Consider the following 21,101-nt stretch of genomic DNA (forward strand, 5'->3'; position numbering starts at 1 on the left):
CATAAATGAAGTATAACGTCCCATTCTTCTGGTTGTACATGACATGAGTTATACAGGTCATGTAATCATATATGCACATAGGGTAATAATGTTTGATTCATTCTACTATCATTCTTACCCCCATGTGTCCTCCCCTCCCTTCACTCCCCTCTGTCTAATTCAAAGTACTTCTGTTCTTCCCTAAGTCCCCCATTGTGAATTAGCATCCATATCAGAGAAAACATTCAGCCTTCAGTTCTTTGTGATTGGCTTATTTCGCTTAGCAAGATATTCTCCAGCTTCATCCATTTACCAGCAAATGCCATAATTTCATTCCTCTTTAAGGCTGAGTAATATTCCACTGTGTATACATACCACAATTTATTTATCCATTCATCTTTTAAGGGTACCTAGGTTGGCTCCATAGTTTAGCTATTGTGAATTGAGCTGCTATAAACATTAATGTGACCGGTCACTATAGTATGCTGATTTTAAGTCCTTTGGGAGTGGGATAACTGGGTCAAATTGTGGTTCCATTCCAAGTTTTCTGAGGCATCTCTTTATTGCTTTCCATAGTGGTTGCACCAATTTGCAGTCCCACCAGCAATGTATGAGGACTCACCATTTTAAGTGAAGGCCCCCCATCCTAATTTTAGGGTAAAAAAATGAATCAAACAGAGTGCACCTAGATGTCTCTACATTCTGCAGATTATTTACACCAGTGAGGCCTCCTAACAGATGTCTACAATTTGTATCCTCAATGCTCAATCATTGTGCTTAAGTTAGCTGGTTTCAATTAAAAGAAATTTATTGAATGCCTACTTGGATCAAACTGTATTAAGCATTAGTAATGCAGTTTGCATGAATCAGTATAGATGTGTGTTGGTAAAATGTCCCATCCCTCTGAACTCCTAGAGCTCCCCCAGAACCCTCAACTGTAGGATTAATGCTTGCAAAGCAGAGAGCCTGCAGGATCCTACATAGCATAGAAGTCACTGCTGGTGTGGACCCATCAGTCCCAGGGCTCTAGCATCAGTTAGCATTTTAATTATCATCATAATATAATCAAGAGTAAAAGACCTGACCCTTGCCTTCTTTTTTACTTACAGTGTTTATTAATCAGAGAAATTAACAGTGATATTATGAGAAACAACCCCCCCAAAAGGGTTAGTTATTTAATAAAATGAAAGTGTCTTTCTTTCTCAAGGTTCCATACAGGCTGGCAGTGCACTTGCCTGGACCCAAGCCTTGTTGTGGCTGACCTTACTTCTGGGACATGACATTCCATCTGCCAGACCCCAGTCAAATGTTCCCAATTGAACTTCAAGGGAGGCTGGGAAATATGATCTCTCCAAGTTTTCACAAAGAATAAAATGATCAGTAAACATATCCCTCTCCCTGTCTCTCTGACACACACACACACACACACACACACACACACACACACACAGAGTATAGAGCACATGTCTGTCTATTAATCAAATAATTTCATACTAATGTAAAGTTGTATCTGTGACCAGCTTCTCTCCCCTGCTGTTACTAGAGGTCACCTCCACTGTACTAGAGCAGTAGATCCCAAAGATAAGGTGCATCCAAGGCCTGGAAGCTCACTGAAGCCTCAGTGAGGGGTGTCGTCTCAGCCTTGCTGATTTGGTAGGTCTGGGCTGAGGCCTGAGCAAAGACTTCTAAGTGGTTCTCAAGAGATAATGATACCAGGATCACTTCATTGAAGCCGACTTCCAAGCCAATTTTTCTACCTCATCAAAGAGGCCCCGGGCCAGGATGAACTTGCTCTTTCCCCTGCCGGGCACTTCCAAAGCCCTCTGTGCTGTGGTCTCATGGGTTTTGTTTTATCCCTGGGGAATCTGGATTGGGGTGGCGTTGCCATCATCCTGACAGAGGTGAGTGAGCAGGATGCTGGGGCTCTTGAAGCTTGTTACATTTTGCTAACAGCTGCCCTTCACGCCTTTTCTCATTCACTACTCAGTGTCCTTGCCCCACATCAGTTCTTTCCAAAGAACTGGGCAGGACATCTACACTGGCTTTTCTTCCTTTCTTGTGTTCCTTTCTTTTTTTTTTTTTTTTTAAGAGAGAGAGAGAGAAAATTTTTTAATATTTATTTTGTAGTTTTCGGTGGACACAACATCTTTATTTTATTTTTACATGGTGCTGAGGATCAAACTCAGCGCCCCACTCATGCCAGGCGAGCGCGTTACCTCTTGAGCCACATCCCCAGCCATGTTCCTTTCTTTTCCCTTCTAGTACCAAAACTCTGCTCACAACAAGCCTCACTTCTTCCTACAATATTAACTCTACCCAGCAGGAAACACATACAAACAATTTTATTGTCACCAGGAACTAGCAAATCAAATTTTATCTTAAAGGCTTACTCTTCCATTTCTCCAAAAGTTTTGATTCCTCTGATGTCCATGACCTGCTGTATCTATTTCACATTCCCATATCTTCTTCTCTGTTTATCTCAGAGACAGCTGATATAGTAGAGTGAAATTTTATTTCAAACCCTATCACTGCCTCTGATAGATATGTAACCATGAGTCTCAATTTTCTCATCTGTAAAATGGGGATAACAAAGATGACCTCACAAAGTGCTTATGATGAGGTGAGATGAATCAGGAGGAAGCCTGAGGCATAAACAAGGCTGAATGCCAGGCTTTGGCCTGGAGTGTTTTTTGCACAGAGATTATTAGTCATTCAAGAAAGGGTTAGTGCTGTCAATGTTGAAATTCCAGCAAACACAGGTCTGATGTACCAGATTCCAGTTCTATCTGTGTAGTCCTGAACAAATTACTTAACGCTCCATAGATCCAAACTATTTCCCACCTGCAAGAAAGAAAACTTAGTTACTGCCTTACTTTCTCCATTGATAGTCTGCAAATAGGAAAGAAGAATAACTTGTAACTTCATAAAAAAAGGAATATTCTATCGATTTCAACCTATGATTATATAATCCTACAATTTCAAAATGTGAACTAAATAGACTATTGGATGAAAACTTGCTTTTTAAAGGAAAAGCTCTGTCTCCTAAAATAGGATTATTTCCAAATAATATTTCCTGCAATTTTAAAGGGTGGGTTGAATTTCGGTTTTGGAGTTTTTGTTGTTCGTTTTGTTGTGCTAAGTTATACCCAGGTAAACCTGAATATTAAAGTCATAACCTAAACCCAATCCCTAAATATTTAGCAAGTTTCCATGGCAACTTGAGGATTAACATGGATACACCATTCCAGGACGAATCAGGTTGCTGTGTTAATCTGGGCTTGGGTCACTTACCCTGTGCCCCAGGGGCCTCCAGAAGCTGGAAACATCCAACAGCAAGGCTGTCCTGAGAGGTGACTAGAAGAGCTGATGCCACTCATCAGGAAATGGGGTATTTAGACTAATGTGCTTCCAGCTTAAAGAGGCTTGCGAGGGACATCTCTTCCACTCCATTAATGACAGGAAATGAATCACTCCGTGCTCCAGCGGGCCAGCAGGGCTCCATTTTCCAATGCTGGGGAGTGTCCCTGCTGCAGGGTTTCTCTCTCCTCAGAGAGGTGCTGCCCTTACTCAGAATGTCACAACAGGCCTCAACTATGTAGAAAGGTTGGTGCGACTTGGCACATGAAAAGCGCATGTCCACTACACTAGGAATTTTAAAATGTGGTTACCCTTCCCGTTCAGTGAAACATCAGAGATCTTGTGTGTGTTTGTGTGTTGTTGTTGTTATTGTTCTTGTTGTGCTTTGCTCTTCTCACCTTCCACACACAGAAAGAATGAGACTTAAGTGTCCCAATATCATGTGTGATGCATAGGAAAAATGCTAACTTAGCATAGAATCTAGCAAGCAACATGACAACACCAAGTGGATTCCATGAGTTTGTGTCTACACATTTTGTAATCCATCCCCCTCCCCACACCACTCCAAACCACTCTTCCACCTGGGAAACCCAGGTAACTCTTACACTTTCATGGAGAAAAGTAAGTTAAGACCAATCAAAAGAAGAATATTAGTTAATGCCTGAATATACCCAACTCTTCTAAGTCCTCCATGGGGATTGTCTTATTTAATTTGAAGAAATCAGACCCAGAGTTGGCTCAAACCTACAAACAATTGACCTATTCCATCCCAGCCATCCCAGTGTCTTCTAATTCTCAGGAGCACCATGCATGTAGTGTTGTTTATGTTAAACAGAGACACTAGATCAGAGGGAAAATGTATACCCATAAGTCAAGGAAGGGTGTGATCACCCAAGGGCAGACAGTATGCGCCATGATGGGAGAGTTCTTCTACCATTGGCCAGGAGTACAGGGCTTCACCCATCACAGAGGGAGTCCATCCCTGATGCACTGCCAAGCATACATTTTACACAGAACATCGTACCTTTAGTGTACAGTGTGTATAGAAAACAAGCAGATCCCAAGATGAGGGGTGGGCCTCCTAGGAAAGGAAAGAACACAAACAGTGACAAAGACCTGTGTGCTAATTACACACACCAGTGAGAAGGAGAGGAAGGGAAAAGAATGAGGGAGGGAGAAGGAGAGAGGAAGAATAAGAAACAGCTATAGAATATTCTATGCTATATTTAAAGCAACAGGATTCTTTTTCTTCTGTCCAAAATGTAAACAAAATGGTAGTTAACCATGAATTTGAAATTACATTTTATTCCTTTGCTCCTGCACAACCCACCCTCAATACACACACATAAGCAGAAAGTTCAGTGACTTTTCAGCCTGAGGCTTTGAAGTGCTCAGACTCCCTGGACCCTGGGTTCAAATTCCAGGAGAATAATTAGACCACCTCCTCGGGCTGGGGATGTGGCTCAAGCAGTAGCACGCTGGCCTGGCATGCATGCGGCCCAGGTTCGATCCTCAGCACCACATACAAACAAAGATGTTGTGCCCGCCGAAAACTAAAAAAATAAATATTAAAAAAGTTCTCTCTCTCTCTCTCTCTCTCTCCCTCTCCCTCTCACAAAAAAATAATAATAATAATAATTAGACCACCTCTTTTTTTTAATCCTTCAGGGATATAGTTCATCTACTTTCTTCCTCTGGGTCCAAGCTGGCAAATTTATAGTCCGTACCAAGATTCTGCATAATTTATCAGGGTAGTTAGCTAAGATAAAAAATGTGTGTGTGTGTGTGTGTGTGTGTGTGTGTGATTCTGAGAATGAGAAAGATCTAAAGTGAACAATAGGGAAAGCATTTTAGCAAATTAGTGACTCAGTGCTCTTGTTCCCATCTTCCTGAGGAGTAATCATTTGTTAACTAAAGTGAGTGTGAGATGAAATATCTTGATTCCAAGCACCAGTGAAAGAATGTGTTGATTAGAAATGAGTTGCAGCTAGAAGATGCCAGAAGCAGGGAATTCAAACATTCATATTTTGTCCTGACCAATAATGTTTTTAATTGAGGTATAACACTTCTATAAAAACAAATGATTAACTGTGACTATAAGATGAAAAGGAGGCCATCATTAGTGGTTCCAGAGGCCATTAGTGGTCAAGATCATTGGCTCTGGGACAGGACAGCCTGGATTCCCAGCCCTGTTCCATTCCTTATGGATAGCTATGATCTTGGGCAAGTTACTTAACCACTCCACACTTCAGTTACCGCACTTGGAAACTGAAGAAGCAGTGTACCAAAATCTTTGAGTTGTTTGAATAATTCAAATAAATGAGTTAACATGTGTATAACAATGAAGACAGTGGTCTAGCACATAGTGTGAACTTAAAAGCAATAGCTCTCATGATGTCAAACATATCTCTCATATTATAGAGCAGTGATTTCTAGGAACAAGGAAGGAAAATGAAAGGGCACTGCCCTCTACCCTGTTGTCTAACAGGGAGCTTCACTACCAAAAAGGAGTTGTAACCAAGGTGTGCTTTACCTACAGGGTGTGGAGCCTTAAAAATATAAAGAATAATTGAAACATAGACATTGATTAATTGAGTACTGAACCGTGAGCATTCACTGTACATGCCTGAGTTAAGTTATTTTATTTCCAACACATTTTAGACATTATTGGCTGCAAACACAAAGAAAAACATTATCTTTATAGTTTGTCAATTCTGTCAGGGCAATTTGGAGGAAAGAACCATACATTCTAGCTGAAGAAGAAGGAGGAGGAGGAGGAGGAGGAGGAGGAGGAGGAGGAGGAGGGAAGGAAGAAGAAAAAGAAGAAGAGGAGGAGGAGGAAGAGGAAGAAGAAGAGAGGAAGAAGAAGAAGAAGAACAAGAACAAGAACAAGAAGAAGAACAAGAAGAGGAGGAGGAGGAGGAGGAGGAGGAGGAGGAAGATTTTATCTAGTTAAGCCATGTTCTTTTTTTAAGTTTAAATGCACTTTATTTTTAGACAAATTTTCTTAAAAACAATGCCTCCACTCCAAATAAATCACTAAGAACAATACATTCTAGCTCTCTAAGACACACACATGAAGAAGAAGAAGAAGAAGAAGAAGAAGAAGAAGAAGAAGAAGAGGAGGAGGAGGAGGAGGAGGAGGAGGAGGAGGAGGAGGAGGAGGAGGAGGAGGAGGAGAAGGAGGAGGAGGAGGAGGAGAAGGAGGAGGAGGAGGAAAATTTTCCTAGTTAAGCCATGTTCATTTTTTTTAAGTTTAAATGCACTTTATTTTTAGACAACCCACATGACAAGTTTTCTTAAAACAATGCCTCTACTCCAAATAAATCACTATGAAAATAAATGTGCTCAAGATACATCAGTTCCATTTGTCTTAAGTCCTGGTGTTGTGTGGATGACAAGCAGCAGCCAGTAATGATGATAAATGATAGATCCAAAGTAACTGCCAAATCTGTTAACATTTTTTCCATCTCTAAACCATCCTTAGAGAAAATCATATATGGAGTCACACCATCCTCCGGTAGCCCATGAGAGGGACCATGCCATCTGGATTCATGTTTTCACCGATAAAGAACTGCTAGTTTTTGAAATCAGCAAGGATGAGCTTGATTTGTTCTGCAGCCCCTGTCCTAAAAAGGTTTTACTCTCTCTGGACTTTGTTCTTCAAGTTTGCCTTTGGTGAGCTTCTTTTTTTTTTAATATTTATTTTTTCTTAGTTGTAGTTGGACACAATACCTTTATTTATTTTTATGTGGTGCTGAGGATCGAATCCAGGGCCTTGCACGTGCTAGGTGAGCTCTCTACCGCTGAGCCACAAACCTGCCCTTGCTGAACTTCTTGTATGCTTCTTTTGTGAAGCTGGTTTCCTGCAAATGATGGTTCGTGATGATATTGATACCAGTAATTACTGTGCTTTCCTTCCATCTCTCCCGCCACCTTTTCTCTCCGCCGTCCAGTCCTTCAGCGAAGGCATTTCCACCAAGGAGCCAGCGAGTCCTCAGTGTTACCCGCTGTGCCACTGACCATCTTGCTGAACACCTTCAGGCAGAGCCTGCCCAGGATCTCCTGGATCTTGTAAACGTCAGAGAACGTCTACTCAGTACTGATGAGGTCCCAGTAGATATTCATGAGAGCCACTGAAGAGAGACAGAGTTAGCAGGCGCTAGCTTAGCAGGGGTGCAGACTTTTGAGTTCTTATCGTGCAACGTGCAACATGCAACAGGAGTGGCAACAAAGGGGCTGGGATTGTGGCTCAGTGGTAGAGCACTTGCCTAGCATGTGTGAGGCCCTGGGTTCAATTCTCAGCACCACATATAAACAAACAAAATAAAGTCCATTGACAACTTAAAAAAAAAAAAAAAAGAGTGGCAACAAGAGTGGGGAAGGGGGTGGAAAAGGATGTTCTTTTTGGTGGTTGTGGTGGTGATTCCTTTTAGTTATATTTAATATTAAGATTCATTTTGACATAATTATAGAAGCATGGAATATAATTTTCCATAATTCAATCCCCAATACATCCCCTTTTTCCCTCCCCTCCTCCCTACCTCCCTACCTGCCTTCCCTCCACTCTAATCTTTCTGTTATTTATTTAGTTTCTTTCTACATTAGTGTCTTGTGGATATACATAATGGTGAAATTCTTTGTGATATCTTCACATATATACATAGGAAAATTAAGTCATACTCATTCCTCTATTCTTCCCTAAAAATATAAAAATTCTTTAGGGATAAATTTGGATAAGATTATGAGGGTCCTTGTATGATATTCTGAAGAGGATGAAAATAACACTGTAGACACCTGGAAATTCAAGAGTTTACTCCGTGAAGGGGCATGGCCATGTCTGTGTTTCAGAAAAACACCATGGGTGGCAATGTGGAGGAGGGGATTTATGGGAGAGAGAAGGAAGAGAACAAGTGAAGACCACTGGCATAGCTCAGGTACAAAAGGAGGGTGGTCTATACGAGGACCTACTCAATTGGAATGGAAAGATAAAGATGATGGGGTAGGAGGAGAAATACCAGGACATGGTGACAATTTGGATGTCATTTAAGAGTTCATAGGAAAACGATTCCAAGAACTCCATCTCAGACAACCGGCTGGATAGTCTGATTCAAAAAGACTGTGGAATAGAAATAAAGATCCCTATTTTGTTTTGGGTGAGTGTGGAGGCAGGCACAAATATATTTGAAAGCAGTAAGTTATGAAGCCTGGGAGGAGATCAGATGAAGGTGTCCATAGGTAGTTGAGACCAAGTCCTGGTTTAGGACAAAAGCAGGAGTCTAAAACACAGCCCTAAACATCAGTGGCATTCTTCAGGCTATCTTTGAAGACATGGTCAGAGACAGCACATAAAGGGAGGAGGAGGTCAAGATTGGAATCCCGATGCACTCAAGGGAAGGGCAGCTGCAGGGCTGTCAAGGAGATAGGAATGTGGTCAGCAAGGGCAACCCTGGCTCTAACTCTGAGACTTTAGTCTAAACGTTGACTCCCCAAGATTCTCTTTTCACCATGTTGACTGATGAGAAGAATGTTTACCTCTCTATTTATCTCTCAATAAACAGCTATGTAAGCATCCATGGAGAAGAAAACTTCACTGATATATGACAGGGCAGTACTTCCTGTCTCCCCTTCCTTTCAACAGCCTGGACTTCAGAATGTGACTACACACATTCTCTACAGCCTACTGCTGTTAGAGGAGCAACATTTTCACCTCCGTCAATACTTCTGCAGAGGCACCACCCTACTGCTGACTCCATGCCAGATCAAGCTGGCTGCATGTGGGTAGCATTCTGGGCATACCACATTGCCAAGTGTTAGGCTTTAGTTGTTCTATGAGCTTTCACAACAAGAGAATCTTATTTCAGACATACTCCTGTGACCTGAGTACTTGCAAGAGACACAGGACAGCTCTATCCTTATTTGCTTTAGAGATGTTTACCATCAGAGTCAGATGAACCATGGATTAGAATTTCATCTCTCTCCCTTGGCAGCCACAGGACATCCCACAGGACATCCCACAGGACATGACACTTTGCATACGTTTTTGTTTTTTTGTTTTGTTTGTGTACTGAGCCACATGCCCAGCCCTATTGAATTGCTTAGTGCCTCCCTTTTGCTGAGGCTGGCTTTGAACTCACATTCTCCTACCTTAGCCTCCTGAGATGCTGGGATTATTGGAGTGTGGCATTGGGCCTGGTGGCATAAGCTTTTGATTGCTAGTTTTCTCATCTGAAAAACAGATGATAATTAATTGAATGCTGTTAGGTGCACATGCTGCTTCCATTCTTCCTTCTTAACAAAGCCCCAAATACCAGACTTCCATCACCCTTGCTTCAGCCATGAGCCTCCTCCCACTTATACCTTCAGGAGCCGACCAGAGTGATCTAAGAGCAATTCTATGTGCTTTTCAAATGATTTGTTCAGAACTAGGTGAAATTCTGAATAATAAAATGTAAAAGGAAATGTGTTACAGACATCTTGCTCACTTCTAAGACAGAGCCACAGGAAGACATAGTCTCACCCTGGACTTGCTGTGTGTAGCTGTGACAGGTGGAACTATTGCTGCCATCTTGCTTCTAGCCTTAGAGTGGAGCCACTGTAGGGTGGCAGACAGAGAAAAGGAATCCAGATGGCAGCTTTCTTTGGGGATTTTAGATATCTAAACTAACAAAGTAGTGTTAGCCCCTTTATAATGTTTCAGTGAAAATTAAATAAAATCCTATAAAGTGCTAGGAAGGTAGGAACTGCTCAAGTAGCTATAGCTGCTATTGCATAGCACAATTACTATCACTTCAATTTATCCAGCAAGTCAGTTTGCAGGAAATTCCACCTTATGTGATTCCCCTTGGGAAAATGTCATGTAAATGCTACACATTACTTTTTTATACAATATTGAAGCTAGTGAGCTATTATATTCATCAACTGAGTACTCTCCACATTCTTTACCGAGCACATTTCCCAGCTTATACCATTGAATCTTTTTAATAACTCTCATTTTTAATATCTCATTATGCAAATGATAAAACTGAAGCTGCAGTAATGAACCAGAGCCTAGGTCAGCCTGCCTTTAGAGATTGCACCTTCAAACCTAATGTTCTGCTTTTTTTAAAAAAATGTATATATACATTTTTTAATGATACATTTCACAGGTACCAGAGAAAGAACAGTAGGTGTCTCCTGCAGCTCATCCATGTGTAAAACTTGTGCAAATAGACACTCCTGTTCTGTGAAGCTCTGGATGAAGCCAGAGGAGGTACAGAGAATAAAGGCAATTTGGACTCAACTATAAGGTCAAGAGCATGTTTTGAAAGAGAGTGAGCAGGAGGACAAATGTTGAGATAACATGACTGAGCTAAGCAGAACAAAATGGCAGGTTCATTGGGAAGAGCACAGACTCTGCAAGCAATCAAGAGTCGTGAGCAAGTTCCCTTTATCATACAGAAATCATGTTTTCCCTGATTTTCCCTAAATCAAGTCTATAGGATATGTGTATGGTCATTTCTGGTCTGACATACACACACACACACATACACGTAGACACACATGATATACTTATATACATACACACACTATGTACGTGTGTGTGTATATACATACACACATAAGGGTCATATGTGGATTTGTGTAGTAACAGAAAGACAACGGTAAAGAAATACAGCAGTATTTCAGCAGAGAATTCTCTGCATGGTGAAATCACAGATATTTTATTTATTTGTTTTGGGCTTTTTCACATTTTCCCAGTTTTCTAACCAAAATTATTATACTTGCTTTTTAATTTTATAATTAGAAAAATAATTGCATAAATAAATCTGTGCCTCCACACATACACTGCTTCCTACTAGGCATATTTCTCCTGGGTCAGTCCATCCTCAGTCTGTTCCCTCTTTCCCCAGGCTCTCCTCGCTTCTCTTTAAGCCATTTACTGTCCTTTCACTTGTTCTTACTTCTCTTCCCCCCAGGACTAAGCTCTTGCCCTGAAGGGAGGAAGGCATCCAGAGATGGCATGCTGACATTAACCAGTTGCCCAGTTCCTCTGGTCATGGAGCCAGGGAGATGGGAGATGGAAACATGTGCAAGTGACACTCTGAGTGCATCTTGCTGAGGCAAATGATTTGCTCCTGATCCAACTCCACAGTGCCTCCATCCTCAGCCTGTGGTGGGAGCAGGTGGAGAATATGATAAATAACTATTCCAAGAGGTAACTAGAGAAAAATGAGGGATTCTCTGAAAATTCAATAGGCATATTTTTCTTGATATTGGAAAATACTCAGTTAATCCAGCACTTTTATTATGTTCTGGAGAAAGGAGGGAAAAGGAACAACAATAGCCAAAAGGCTTCTCCTCCTTGAAATCAGTGTTAGAATTCAAAAAGAAATGACCTTAACAGCAGCTCCTAGATTATTTTTAGGAAACCACTTCTCTATGGAAACATCTTAAGAAGGTAGAATGTGAAACTGTGAAGACAGGGTTGTCGGGAGACAAGGCAACAACAGATATGACATGAACAATATGGTTGTGTAAGAAAACGTGTGGCTAATTTTCAACTGAGGTTACATGTTCTTCTAAGATATAAGGTTGTAAAGTCCTCTGCAATTCCCTCAAATCCTTGATAAAACCTACTAAACACAAACATGCCCAGAGAAGTATGGGGAGTTTTGGGGAAATCATAAGGTTGAGCTTTTCATTGGGACCCAGGTATGTGAGGATGGGACCATTCTTACACTGAATCAATTTAGCACAAGCAAGAGTGCTGGTCCAGTAGTGACACTCACTATACCCATCAGAGCTGGCACACCAGAGCATTGCCACGTGCTAAGAACCACCCTGAGGCAGGACCTTGAGTCTAGGTGAGTTAGCTTGTCCTCAGGACAACCCTTTGAGGTAGGAACTCTTCTTATCTCCTTGAAATAAAAGGGGAAGTTGAGGCACAGAGGGGCTAAAATAACATGTCTGGCACCAATACTCTTAAACATTGAATGAACCACTCTCCTGAAAAGATATTGTGTCCAATGCTGTGGACTTCTCAGATTTGGGGATGAGATGAAGGTGGGTTTTAAGACAATCTTGTTTTGAAGTGGTAGTGGTTATCATAACTTAGTAATTTTGTATATTCAGACACCCCAGGTTTACTTTCTGACTTCTATCATGTAACCTCTCTAATCCTCAGTTTTCTCATCAATGAAGTGATGGACTAGTAAGAAGACCTACCTCATAGAATTGCAAATCATAAATCTACTAATGAACCGAAAGCCTGTAGCACAGGGCCCCGCACATAAGTGTCCAATAAATGGAGCCTTTTATGTGTTCACTGCAGTTAAAATATATACTAATGCTGAGTGTATAAGCAAACAGCTGGTCACCAGCAGACCTGCTAGGCCTCTGACTATCAGGTGCTCCATCTATAAATGGAAAACATCTGGTTTACTTCATATAAGCCACTAGGGTTTCAGCAAATAAAATAATATAGGCCTAAGAAAATTTAGGGGAAATATACATTTAAAAGGTCACTTTACTGCATGATTGTGTGAATATTAAAACAGAAAATAAAATGTTCCTGCCACTGTCTGAATATATTGTGATTAGCTGTAGTCTGGAATTTACACTACCGTTTTTCCAAGGATTAAAGTTTCTTATTCCAAGTTCAACACATATGTTGAAGTTTTGCTTTCTTTCTTCCCCGCCCCGCCCCCCCAGGATTTGTAAAGGGGAGCCTGAAATAAGATTAAACAAACATATAACAAACCCATATCACATTTTTAACTTAAAAAAAAATGAATGTCTGAATCAGTCAATCCGCCTCTCCCCTTATAGCTGGGCCATAAATGTCAGTTGTTCTACTTCAATAGAAACAGAGGGCCTGTCTTATATCTCTAGAGGGAGCCAAGTGAGATGAGAACCGGACCCAGAGAAAAGAGTTGATTGTTTGAAAAACTGCAAGTCTGGGTGTACTTGGAGTTCTCAAAAAGCAGTAATTGCTGAACACCAAATTTTTAGCTATCAAAGAGCCACTGTTAAAGACTTAAACCTCATCCCACAAAAGGGTTTTGATAACATGTGATATGAATAAACATGTTTCTGTACATTTTTTTTCTTAAAGCATCCTAGATAAAATAACAAAAGCTGGTAAAGTACAGTTACTATGTGGAAACAAAAAGGTTGACAATCTCAATTTTTAAAAAAAAAATTATTGAAGGCTGGGGTTGTGGCTCAGTGGTAGGTCACTTACCTTGCCACTGGGCTCAATCCTCAGCATCACATAAAAATAAAGTTTCATTCACAACTAAAAAAATTAAATATTTTTTAAAATCTTTGAAATACACACCACATAAATGGTGAACTGAATTGTAGTGTCACATGCACCCATGCTAGAAAGTACCTGAAACACTAGAGATAGGATGGGTAAAGTGGAATGCATGAGTTAATAATCACAAAATAATTATTTTTAAAGTTATTATTGTGTGTTCACTATATTTTGGATTAGAGAAGAACCCTGTGTTAAAAATCAAGAATTGTTTTTAGCTTTAAGTTTTCCAAGTAGAAGTTTTATCCTGTAAAAAGTAGAGTGCCTATAAGAGAACATAGGAAATTCTCACTATTACACCACCCAACACATGCTTTAGCAATTTTTGCAAAACAGATATAGGCTAACCTTTAACATCAATGCCCTAGCAACTTCTCTGCCAACTGACTTCACCCTGTGCCTCAGAATTGGACAGTCCTGTGTCATTTCAGAGAAATGGTTTTCCCACAATTCAAGGAAAGTAAAGCTGTGCATGGTGTCTAAAGAACAGAGGAAGGGAATATTGACAGAACTGTCTTCCCACTCCACCCCAACACACATATTCTTACCCCTTTTACAATGACCCATGTCTGTCTGCGACTGCCCCTGAGGCAGGTCAAGCTCAGGACAGAAGATGCAGTTCTCAGACTATTCAGTCATTCCCCTGCAGGGTAGGACAAAACCCTTGGAAGAGGAAACCTAAAGGAACAAAAATGGCATTGAAAGTGTTTTTGAAACAGTGAATTTTGTGTGAGTTGAACAGAAGATCATTTGATTTCATTTTGTTTCTAAAATTCTTGTGGGCAGAATGCTCTGACGTGCCACTTCTGTGGGTGTCCCCAGCAAGCTCAGCCAGTGGGAAATCTGCACCAGGAGCTCTTCCTTCCAACAAGAATCCATGCCTCCTGCTCCTCCTCCTTCTGAACATGCAGAGGTGAATAATTTAGCAGTAGATATCCCTTATAAAAAGCAGAGGGTGTCCTGGAGGTATTAAGAGGTTTGTCTGCTCAGATTACCTTCCCATTTAGCTTTACAATTATAGTCAATTATTTAAAGAAAGGGAGGTGGAATGGGCATATTTGGGTAGAAGGCTGGAGAAATGGTAGTGGAAAGGCAGGAACGGGTCCAGGAGGAAAGAGCCTGCAGTCGAGCCATGTTTGGCCTTCACAATGGGGCTGTCTGAGACCTTGCAGTGGTGGGTAGACAGGCACAATCAGATTGCAAAGAGTAAAGGGGATAAAGACTCATATTTCCTATCCTTTTTTTTTAAATTTTTCCCAAGAGGTCAGCTGAGACTAGACAATGAAAAGAGAAGTTCACATGCTGGCAATGGTTCTCACATTACAATGAAAACAGCAGATTTAGGCGAACACCATCAAGTCACCTCTCAGAACAAACCAGAATAACCTTAGAGTTACAGATATGCGAAATAGTATTGGATATTCAAAGACTATTAGAGGTCAAGGAGATGGTTAGTGATCTAGTCCAAGAGTTCTTAACATTTGGGGAGCCACAGGCCACTTTATGAAAGATGAAAAGAAATGAGCCTCTTTTTTTGAGGAGAAAAAATCTATGCACAAAATATAACATATTGCAAACTACTTCATGGGATTTACAATATCTCCAAAGCCCTTTGGATCATGGATGAAGAACATCTAACTCAGCTGCCTACCACTGATTCTTAGCCCATTGTGAAATGAGCAATCAGAGGTCCAATAAAGAGATAAAATTGTGTATCATTGATTCCAACTTCCAGAGTTATAGCAGAGCTGATGTTTAGGTCCATACCTCTGATTCCTAAAACCAAATTCTTTCCAATGCTTTGTGAATCATTAAAAAATATTCTAATTTTTTTTTTCTATCTCACACCCAACATGCTTAAAAAATAGTATCTTCTGGTGTCACTCAAGTCTAAAGGAGCCACAGGTCAAAATGTTAAGAAACCCAGATAATTATACAAGAACATCTTTGTTTTTAAATATAGATTGAATATTTTTTTTTAATTCTGAGAAAATCAGGTTCTGATGAGAGCTGCCTAGACACTCAGAGCAATGTTCCCATTGGTCCCTGTTCAATATGAACATGACTGTGTCTGTGCCCATTACCAATCATCAGACACATACACACGTGCCTTCCTCCACTGCTGGCTGTACATCTTTTTGAAGCAATTTCATCTTATTAGTCTTCAATTGAGAACTCTGTCCTCTTTTCCCTCTCTCTATTCAGAACACAAGCTGCTGTTCTTTCCAAATCAACAGCAAACCTTCCAAGTTGTCATGGGGCCAAACCCTCTTGCACGCCACCCCACACCACTGACTCATGTGTCCTCTTGAAATCCAGGCCTGAAGTATAGCTATTGTGTTGCAAAGAGCCCCTTAAGGCACTGAAGCAGGGATTTGGGTGGGCTCTTGCAGAATTGCAGAGCATGTAATGTATCTTTATCAGTTGGCTAGGGATACTAATCAAAAATTATTGTGTACCAATATTTTTTGGATCCCTTTCTTTCACTACTTTGCAAGAGCCAGTCCTTAGAGAGCCAAAGATTCTAGGAAAAAGTAGAACACCAGTTATATAATTTAATTTTTTAAAAAAAGTATGTAGAATGCTCATCTTTCCAAGAGCGGTCATTATCTAAAGTTCTGTGGTCATTGCCCAATGAGAGAGGTAGCATGAAATAAGATGTAGGTCCTCAGGGTATTGGCCTGACCTGCCCCAAGAAGGGGAGTTTCTAGTGCCAGTCTAGGCCACTCCAGGTCACCAAAGGTTATCTCCTAAGCCCTTGCTGTGATGTTCAGCTTTCCTCCATTTAATCTGCCTTCTCACCCACAGAATTTTCACAGCTGGGAGAGTTACACACAAAAGTCATTGGGTTCCTCATAGGGGCCATGTGTCAAACTTCAGAGTCTGATTTGTTTCCCAAGAGCCAATCAAATTCAAGGCTGAAGGAAATGTGTCCATCTTAACCACCTTGGAACAGTTTCAAGCCCACAACTCTCTGAGGTAATGCTTGTTTCTCACATGGGGAGAACTTGTATACATCCTGCTATGGGACACTAGCCAGGCAAGGGACAGAGTAGATCACGGCAAGGTCTACCGCAGCAGCCCAGGAGAAAGTCAGCATGGTTCCTCTGCATTGGTGCCTGGTGGTGTCTGTTCAAATGGCTTCTGGAGGTGCTGTCACTGTGTCAACTTTTAAGAGCTCCTTCCAAGCTGGCTATAACTTCTCAAAGGAGTGTTTCAAGGTCTACTTCTGAATTCTCCAATAGCCCACCCTCCTTTAAGATCCAAAGCACCCCTCTCTCATTCCCAACTTGTTTTAGACAGCTTTTTTTTTTCCTGCTGTGACTAAAGGACATGACCAGAACAACTGTAAAGGAGGAAAGTTTATTTAGAGACTAACAGGTTCAAAAGTTTTAGTCTATAGAAAGCCGGCTCTATTCCTGGGGGCTGGAGGTGAGGCAGGACATTATGGCAGAACAGTGTGGCAGAGGGAAGCTGTTGAGAGCCACAGTTTAGTCGGAATGACGCCTGGCATTTTGCTAGAGGGAATGGTTGAAAGGTGACCCTGCTCTGGGATTAGGGCAGAACCTGGATTACGGCGGATCCTGCTGGGATTAGGGCGGATCCTGCTGCCTTGGGCGCCTGCTACTTTGGAGTTCCCTTTGAGTTCTTGCCGGGTTCCGAGAGAATTGGCACTCAGAGCCCGGTGGAGGGAGTGTGTTCCCGGGAAGTGTGAGTAGAGTACCGGTGAGAGTTCGGGGAATAAAGAGTTGCTGTTTGAACCTACAAGGCTTTTTGGCGGCTCGGTTATTTGTGCCCAGCCAGACTGCGGCAGGAAGCAGCTCACATAATGATCAGAAAGCAGAGAGAGACCTCCACTTGCCAGATACAAATATATTCTCCAAAGCCATGCCCACACATTCCGCCTCCTTCAACCACACCCCGCCTTTCTTCAGTTACCACTCAATTAATCCCATAAAGTGATTAATTCACTGATTGGGTTAAGGTTGTCATATGTAGGCAACCACCACCATGAGTGTCATTAGGTTAAGAATCTACTCATCTGTCTCTGCCCTTTCTCTTTCCAGATTGTTCATGAGTTATATAACCTAATCACCTCAGGACTTTCCCTTTTAATTTTTAGGAGTCTATTTTTAGTAATTCCACTGGGTATACTCTAAAAAAAAAAAAATTGAACGTGATTGAAACAGAAATGAGTACACCCATATTCATCGCAGTATCATTCATAATAGCTAGAAATTGGAAGCAACCCAAGTGACCACTGATTGACGAATGGATTAAAAAATGGTACATATACACAATAGAATATTGTTCAGATTGAAAACACAGTGGAATTCTGACATATGCCACAACATGAATGAAACTTGGAGACATTATACTAAACAAACAAGCCAATCACAAAAGTTAGTATATGGTTTCACTTATAGGAGGTGCCTGAAATAGTCAAGTTCATAGAAACAGAAGGTTGAATGTGGTCATCAGGGACTGGAAGAGGGTAAGATGGAGTTATTTCTTAATGGGTATAGAGTTTCAGTTGGGAAGATGAAAACCATCTGGACATGGATGCCGGTGATGGTGGTACAACAATGTGTATGTACTCAACTGTACACTTCCAGATGGTAAAAATGGTAAATCTAATGTTATGTGTATTCTGCCATAATTTTAAATTTTTCTCTATTGTAAAAAAAGAAACATTTAAAAAGAAATAAACCAAAGCATTGTTTGATTGGGGCCCAGGTGCTGAAGACAATAATATTGAAATTACAGATAGATGTCACTTCTCAGGTACCCCCTTCACTTGTTCACTCAAATTTCTGATGGCTCCTAGAGGCCTGTGAGGCAGTGACCTGGCTCTCAGAGACAGAGTCTCCCTGCAGACCCCACAAAACGTGATCTTTCCCACGTGTTTCTGCTGGGATGATAAATATTCACAGCATGACATTCTGAGAAAAAAAAAATTACATAAAAGCAATTTTCCTTAGTACTATTTCTGGCCCTCCTATGAGTCACTCATTGCCTTCTGAAGAGCTTGCATTGCTAATGAGGGCTTTCAATGCACAATACAACAAGAATCCTGCACAATTCTCTCGGGATGAAGAATAAAGAAATTGCTGTTTCATTCTTAAGTCATCCGGAAGGGTTAGATCAAACTAGATGGAAGAATGAGCCAGCCACTTATGTTGTGCTAGTTGCTTTATCTACGGAGAAGTACTAGCTTAATGCATGGAGACTCCCACATGCCTGCCTCAGTCATGTTTAATGCTTCTAAGACCTTATTGTGCCAGTTACAAGAAACACGGTGGCATATTTCTCACAGATAAGCCCCATTCGTGTTATGTATACAGTTGGAATCTTGTGTTGTACATGAGAGATAGTGTCTAGAATGACCACCATTATAATGGCTAAAACTTTGAGGGTCTTGAGGTCAAAGGGCTCTTAAAAGATCAATTCAATAGTTGTTCCAGATATACTTGAGCCCTAGTCCAAAACCTTCTTAAGTAATGGCTGTTCCCCAACAGACCATTATCAAACAATCTTTGCAAATTAGCATCTGCCTTCTTTTTTACCTACTATACACAGAGTTAAATAAGAATGAAATGAGGCGACTCCAAAAAATAATAATTTATCACCAAATATGAAGAAGCCCAATTAGCTCCCTATGTAAAAGTGAAGAAACATAGATGTACGTAAATTCAATCATTCGTTCAAGGTGGCCCAGAAAGTCATTAAAGCTCATGACTCAGATCTGCTATTAGTGGCTTTTAGTCTTTTGCCTTTCTTCCTACATTCCACTTCCACTACAAGTCCTTCAAATTCAAGGAGCACTCCTTGCTGCAAATTATTTAGATCCCTTGGGCTACTCAAGCTAAGGACAGCTGGGCTCAATGGCACACGCCTGTAATCTCAGCAACTCCAGAGGCTGGGGCAGGAGGATTGCAAGTTTGAGACCAGCCTCATCAATTTGGGGAGGCCCTAAGCAACTTAGTGCGATCCTGTATCAAAATACAAAAAATAAAAAGGACTGGGGGCATAACTCAGTAGTAAAGCCAATCTGGGTTCAATCCCCAGTACAAAAAAAAAAAAACTAAAATTAAAAAAAAAAAGACTTTTTATTTATTTATTTTTTAAAAATTTATATATGAAATATAGCTCAGTTGGTGAACTGCTTACTTTGCATGCACAAGGCCCTGGGTTCAATCCCCAGCACCACAAAAAGAAAAAAGAAAGAAAAAAAAGACTTTTTAAAGAGGAGAGGACACAAGGCCAAGATAACAGGCAGCCAAAAGAGAAGCACTCTTTCCTCTCCTACCCCTTGTTCCATAAGCAATTTGCAGAGTGGAATCCATTTCTCAAGGGGATTGCCACTTCTAGTTGACTCCTTTAATACTGGGCAGCTTTCTGCTCGTGTCCAGGAGGATGTTACATTATTTACAGTTTTCTCATTCTTCCCTGTGGACGGTATTGTCCCAGCAGGCAGAACATCCCTTCAGGAGTTATTTCTGCTTCTGACACCATAATTGTCCTACTCTTCTGCTCCCATGTTTCTGCTGAGTCTTGATTCTCGGAACAGAACCGAGAGCATGGACTAGAGATTCAGTCCAGGGTCTGAGAATTTCAGTGATGTGCCCAAGGTCACATATCTAATTAGTGGCACAGTGAGTGGTGAACCTTGTTTTTTTATCACTCAATTCACTATCTCTAGCTCAGTGCCTGGCACGTGGGAGTCAGTCAATATCTGATATAAAAAAATAACACATTTCATATTTTAAATGGAATGAATCATTCTATTTCTGGCTGGGGCGTAGAACCAGGCATTAGAAATGCAAGCCAGCTCACATTTTGTAGTTTGTGCACGATCACCATGGCTGGCTCTTGGTTTTGCATGGGAAATCATGCATGTGTATATGTGTGTGAATGTGTGCAAGTGTATGTGTACTTGTGTGTGAGTGTGTGGGTGTCTATGTGTGTTTGTGCATGTCAGGTGGGGTGTGAAAGAGAGAAGCAAAAAACATAAGGACTACCTTGCAAGTTAGAACAGACGGCTGTGGGAAAAACAGAGGTGTGTGTCTAAGGCTAAAGTTCCCATGTTACCAAGTCCCTCTATGGCAGGTGGGATCTTGTCACATTTGCAGGTGAAAATGATGAAAAGAAGAGCAAATTCTTATTCACTAATATGAAATCCTGAGCCCCACAGCTGCTCCTTTGAGTCTGGGAACAAATATGCCACACTTGAGACTGTCTCCAGCCACCTGTGAGTATGTGGGGCACAGAAAAGTTGTTTCCCTTAAACTGAGAATACATAGTGACCATTCATAGCTGGCAGAGCCTAGGGCTGGACTCGGTTTGGGACCATGGCCCTGGGCCCTGTCATGTATCTGAGCTGAGCTGGCTGAGGGAGAAGCCCTGGCTTGCTTTCTGAAGTGCTGCATGGGGAAAATAAAGCTCTTGAGCATCTTCAGAGGTC

The 21,101-nt window shown here is 41.1% G+C and overlaps 1 pseudogene; it reads right to left on the reverse strand.

Annotated features, from left to right (window-relative positions):
- Positions 1-6,635: 6,635 nt before the first annotated feature.
- Positions 6,636-7,464, reverse strand: LOC114105235 (translationally-controlled tumor protein-like; annotated as a pseudogene).
- Between the last annotated feature and the right edge of the window lie 13,637 nt (positions 7,465-21,101).

Source organism: Marmota flaviventris, chromosome 5 (genome assembly GCF_047511675.1).
Source record: "Marmota flaviventris isolate mMarFla1 chromosome 5, mMarFla1.hap1, whole genome shotgun sequence".
NCBI lineage: Eukaryota > Metazoa > Chordata > Mammalia > Rodentia > Sciuridae > Marmota > Marmota flaviventris.